This window comes from Bison bison, unplaced genomic scaffold (genome assembly GCF_000754665.1).
Source record: "Bison bison bison isolate TAMUID 2011002044 unplaced genomic scaffold, Bison_UMD1.0 scf7180017860866, whole genome shotgun sequence".
NCBI classification, from domain to species: domain Eukaryota; kingdom Metazoa; phylum Chordata; class Mammalia; order Artiodactyla; family Bovidae; genus Bison; species Bison bison.
This window is the reverse complement of record NW_011491438.1, coordinates 40387-46110: the sequence shown is the minus strand read 5'-3', so window position 1 is coordinate 46110 and position 5724 is coordinate 40387. Positions and strand designations below refer to the sequence as shown.

The following is a 5724-nucleotide window of genomic DNA, read 5'->3' as shown; positions in this document are numbered from 1 at the left end:
GGAGGCGGCGGAGGATGCGGCGCGGCGGGCCGCCGGGGACGTTTGTGTGTGGGAGGGGAGGGCAGCGGACTGGGACCGGACCCGGGACTGAGGGGACCCCGCACAACGCGAGGGTGCGGGGCGCTGCCCGCCGAGCGGGGCCGAGGACACAGGCCTGCGAGGCCCTGGAGGAGCTGGTCGTGGTGGAGACCGATGCTGCGCGTGTGGGATCACTTCATTCTTTCGTTCGCTCCGCCAGCGGTGGCTCAGCTCCTCGTGGATTCTGAGGGTGGAGCGAGTGACCCAGACCAGCGTCGCGGTTACAAAGTGTAGGCTGTGGAGCCAAGCAGCCGGGTTTGAATCCTGTCTCGGTGCTTGCCAGCTGTGTTCTTAGGTACGTTGGTCCATCGCCTCCTGCCTCAGTTTCCGCATCCTTAAAGAGAGCTGAGAATGAAATCTGCCTCCTAAAATGATTATAAAGGTTAAATGAGATAACAGGTGTGAAGTGCTGAGAAGGCTTGCTGGCACAAAGTAAATGCTGTGTGTGCTTGTTGCTGTTATTTTTTGTATCATCATCATCATCACCACCCAGAGCTCAGAACCTCACGTGGGAGACCTCCAGAAGTGTAGGCAATTCTGATATGATGGAAGAAAAGTAGAAAAGTTCGTGCTTTGGAAACACTGAGCAGAGGCACCTCACTTAGTTTAGGCGGATCCAGGAAGGCTTCTGTTCCCCAGGAAACAATTGAAGGATGCTTGGGGAGTGTAGGCAGAAAAGCGGAAGAGTATTCTCAGCTGAAGATGGAATGTGAGACATTCTCTGTGCCTGGGGACAGAGATGAAAGAGACTAATCTGTGGTCTGGTCCTCAGGGGTCTTGTTTTCGGGAGGGGAAGCAGGCATGGGGCATGAGGTGTCCTTACTTCCCCAACCACGGATCCTGTAGTGGAATCTCCCCTAGGGAGGCTTTTAAACCTAGCTGTGGACTTGCAATTTGGGGTTAATGAGGACACATTTAAGAATCAAATTTGTGGATTACAAAGATCACTCTAGTGAAGACTAGATTAAAGGGAATGGGCCTGGAGGCTCGTTAAGAGGCTATTAGAACTGTGGAGGTAAGAGATGACCATGGCCTTGAGTTAGATTAGAGGCAGAAGGGGGGGAGAGATGACCAAAGCTGGTGATGACTTAGATGGGGGATTTAGAGGCTGGGGGAGAGGTCAGGGTTGGCTCCGAGTTTTTGACTGATGGATGTGATGCTGCTCAGTGAGATAGGGAACAGGATGGGGAGGGGGTTTAAGGAGGGAAGATACATTTTGTTTTGAGCATGTCTGTAGTAAATGCCTGTAAAACATTCAGATGGAGCTGTACCGTGGTGATCTGGCGTCCATCAGAGGTCTCTACAGTTGTGGGAAGGGATGTGTCATCTGGGTGAGGGGCTGGAGTGAGAAGCACGGGGTCTGGGACATCCCAGAGGATGCTAGGGCCGCAAGACTACTTGGGCACAGCCTCGTTGCTTTTGCTTATCAACCTTGTGCTGTCGTTGGTCAGCAGGCTTTCCTGAGCGTAGGGGGCGGGACTGGGTGTATCCATCTTTGTGTCCCAGCTGCCCAGCACAGGGCCTGGTGTGCAGCAGCCCAGTCACAATCCACTGTGACGTTTATTGAGCACTGACTTTGTTGTGCCAGGCTCTGCGCTCAGTGCTCTGCATTTGCCTGTGTTTGGTGAACACAGAGCAGCTCTTAGAACCCTACAGGTTCTCATCAGATTTTCCACTTGGTCTTTGATTCAGGTAGTGAGCTGGAGGAGGAGAGCCAAGCTGGAGTTTCCTTGGACAAGCTGTCAGAACAGAGTAGCCTGGGCTTCTTGGAAATCTGAGGTATGTCTCTTAAGACTCACAGATGAAACAAACCAGGAGGTCAGTTTGTTTGCCCTCTTCTCGGGCGCAGCGCGCTCCAACCCACCTTTTCAAGAGAACCTTTCTTTAAAAGTGCACAGTGATGACAGAACCCGAGGTAGTGTGGTTAGGAGAATGTTGATGAAGTTGTCGTTTTGCTGACAGAGATCTTGCTAGGTTAATCCTTGGGCAGAATTCACACCTAAAATGCTCCAAAATACAGTGACTGAAAGGAAATAGAAATTTATTCCTGTCCCTTAACAGTCTGGAAGTAGGCAGTCCAGAACTGGTCAGGGCAGCTCACTCTGTTCTGTGAAGTCATCCAGAGGCAAGGTTCCATTGATCATGTAGCTCTCCCTGTTCAAACCCAGGCTTCTGTGTCATGGACCGAGCAGGCTGCTCTGGCTCCTGCCATTGTGTATGCACTGCATATGGCAGAGAGAGGAGGAGTAGGGAGCACATACCCTTTCCTTTTAAGGTTCTAATGTTTGAAGATACGTATTTTTGTGCAGTGTGTCCCCAACCCCCCGCCTCTGGCGTACAACCAAAGGAGGAGTCATGACTGTTCCACTGCTGGAGGGAAAGCTGGCTGAGAGAAGCCATTCTGTCCCCAGTGCAACTGGACTGCTGACTCTGACGGTAGGCCTGAGGGAAGTCCACTGGCTGGTGAAACAGGGTGGGGTGTGTCCCGGGCCTCTGGGCCCCGAAGGCAGGTCCCTCTGGCTCTGGGTTGTCCGTGTTGCTTGGCCCAGCGACCCCAGGCTTGCTCACACAATGCTTTCTGTGCCTGGAGTGTCAGACACTGCACTGGGGCTCAGGCTGTGGAGGTGAGGGAGCTGGGTCCTGGGGTCAAGGCGCCCTTAGCCACATGGTAATCACGGTATGGGCTTCCCAGGCGGCTCAGTGGTAAAAAAAAAAATCCAGCTGCCAACGCAGGAGACGCAGGAGTGGCCCTGGAGGAGGAGATGGCACCCCACTCCCTTATCTCGCCTGGGAAATCCCATGGACAGAGGAGCCTGGCGGATTACAGTCCATGGGGTCACGAAAAGTCGGACACGGCTGAGCATGTGCACACTCACAGTGCAGCAGGAAAAGCCAGAGGCCTGTTCAGAAGCATGTGGAGCACAGGAGGATGCCTGATGTTGCACGGCTCTGTGAGGTGAAGAGCCACGGTACACCACGTGCTTCGGAGTGCGTTAGAAAGGCTCCCGCAGATCGAGCCGCGAGGACTCCGGGGTCAGGTGTGTATCTCTGCTTCCCGGGTTAGAGGCTGTCTGTCCTGAGGGCCAGTCACTCCCTTGTCGCTCCTCAGTTTCCTCATCGGCCATGTCGTTGACTCCAGAGAATTGTCTTGAGAATGCTGGGAAATCAAGCTTGCAGTTCACAGGGCCTGCTGTGCACGTGTCGGTGTCCTCCTGCCGCACCGTGTGGGATGGTTCTAAGCTAGAGAGACTGGTTCGCACTGCAGTCACAGAAGGCCCAACCTCTGGGGAGGCCAGGCTGTGGTCTGTCTGTCTTGAGGCAGGTTGTCCAGGTTGGACTCAGAGGATCAGGGACTGCTCTGCACACCCCCTGTTTTTCTCAGGAGTTCCATCAAGCTTTCTAATTGAAGTGATCCGTCCGGATTCTCAGAGGCTGTCCTCTGAAAGGGCTGCTGAGGGGTCCTTTGGGAAGGAAAGGATTCCCTCTGCCTGGTTAACTCCTTCAAGTGCAAATGCTTCTGGGAAACTTTCTCCCAGTCCTACCCACCCTTCCCACCCCCTCCTCAGCTGACTTTGAGCTCCTCCTCTGTGACTTCCTGGCATCCTTCTACGATCTAGCAGTGCGTTCTTACCCGCTGTGATGTTACGGGTCTCCTTGCCTGTCTGCCTGTGAGGCCGAGAGCAGCTCACGCGCAGGCACAGGGCCTTGTCTCAGGTACTCCCTCTGTGTGGGTCATTTCCTGGCATGGAGCTGGTGCTCAGTAAACACTGTGGAATGGGTGGATGCTCAGCCAGTGGGCCCAGAGGGACCTCCAGTGTGATGAGGGTTTGGCATGCTGTTGATGAAGAGAGGACTCATGATGCTTTCCTTGGTATCTGTGTGAAATATGGCGTGCGAACATGCTGAACTATGACCTAAAGTACGAAAGTCTGGGTCAGAGACCGTTTCTCTGTCTTTCTGTCCTTTTCCAGTAGAGCAGTTTCTCAGCTCTGACGTGCTGCCGTTCGGGGCTTGGTGAGCTTCGTCGTGGGGCTGTCTCGTGCACTTCAGGGTGCTAAGCAGCACCCTGGGCCTCTGCCCACAGGTGCCAGCAGCCCCCGTCTACCTCCAGCTGTGACAAATGGAAACGTCTCCAGAGGAGGCCATGTGTCTCTGGAGCAGAATTGCCCTCAACTAAGAACCTCTGAGGGCTTCCCAGATGGCTCAGTGGTAAAGAATCCACCTGCCAGTGCAGGAGAAGTGGGATCGATCCCTGGATCAGGAAGATCCTCTGGAGAAGGAAATGGTAACCCACTCCAGTATTCTTGCCTGGAGAATCCCAAGGACAGAGGAGCTTGGTGGGCTACAGTCCATGGGGTTGCAGAGTGGGACACAGCGGAGCAACTAGACGACAAAAACCAACAGAGAATCTCTGGGGTGCTGGTTAGAAGCATGAACTTCTAAGTCAAAGACACTTGAGCCGAACATACCTGGTCCTTGTACTTACTAGCTGTGTGGCTTTGGACAAAGTACTTGACCTCTCTAAGCCTCCGTTTCCTCGGGTGTGTAGTGGGAATAATGATGACCTCACGCTAGCTTTATTGGGTGAAATTATTAATGAGGTAAGGCGTGTAAAATGCTTTATCTAGTCTTTGAGTCCACAGTTGGTATCGAGTGTTACCACGTGTTAGTTAGGAGAGGGTGATCTGACAACAGCCTCTGAGGGTCAGGAGAACGCGCGTGCGGAGTTGAGGAGGAAAAGTGCTCAGGGTGGGGACGTGCGTGGCCCTCTCGGGTCTGACCCGGTTCCTGTCCCAGATGACTGTTAACGGCGTCTGTGTGTCCTTGTGCCCGGGCCCTTCTGTGCACGTGTGTGTCTGTTTGTGTGTATAGGGGAGACACTTTGAAAAGTGTCACGTGGCTTGATTTTGTCGCACATGAACTGAGCCTTCAGTCTAGAATGCCGAAAGGGCAGCCTCTGTGGGCAGAGCTGCAGCTGGAACAGTTTGCCACAAAAAAGACCCAGGTGTCCCACTCTGTACCGGCCTGGAATTCCCTCGAGGACGGTGCCACACGGGTGGCAGAGGTTCTCAGACCTGGTGTCTGGCTGGGTGGCGGACACCACCAGAGGAAGGGACCCCAACCTCACAGGAAATGAAAACCTCCAAGCACATTTAGTGCACAGAGCATATCGTCCCAGAGACCGTAATTTACCACAGTCTACTTTGGCCAGCCGCATTTTTAAATGATTGAAATAATAGAGGTCACAAGAGTAGGCATTTTAGCAGCGAGTGATTTTAGCATTTGCTCCAGGTGTCTGGCACTCTGGGAGGTCCTCGTGGGTATCAGTAGCTTAACAGTCTGCGGGCGCCTACCTTGACCTCAATGATGCAGTCACAGATGCGACAGAAAGCCCGGCGTGGGCTCTTACGTTCACACCCGCTTATTAGGAGAGATCAGCCTTGAGCTTCAAAGGAAGGACGCGGAGGGCAGGGTTAGAGTTGAGAGTTGCCCACTCGATTCTGAAGAGCAGCGTGCAGAGGCTCAGAGGTGGCAGTTTCCGCTGGGAGTCTGCCGAAAGCAGCCCTGGTGGTTCGTTGTTACAGCAGAAATGTACTCAGCTTCTGGTCTTCAAAGGTCTGGCAGTAGAACTTGTTCCCCCTACCC

The 5724-nt window shown here is 53.7% G+C and overlaps 1 long non-coding RNA gene across 2 annotated transcripts in view; it reads left to right on the top strand.

Moving 5' to 3' along the window:
* Positions 1 to 17: 17 nt before the first annotated feature.
* LOC104982916 overlaps positions 18 to 5724 on the top strand; it is a 16169-nt gene continuing 10462 nt past the window's right edge. The window contains exons 1-3 of one of the 2 annotated variants that reach the window (XR_824570.1): positions 18 to 373; positions 1771 to 1857; positions 2388 to 2514. This is a non-coding gene — a long non-coding RNA (uncharacterized LOC104982916). The remainder of the gene's footprint in view (positions 374 to 1770; positions 1858 to 2387; positions 2515 to 5724) is intronic. The other variant, XR_824571.1, reaches the window with a different exon arrangement.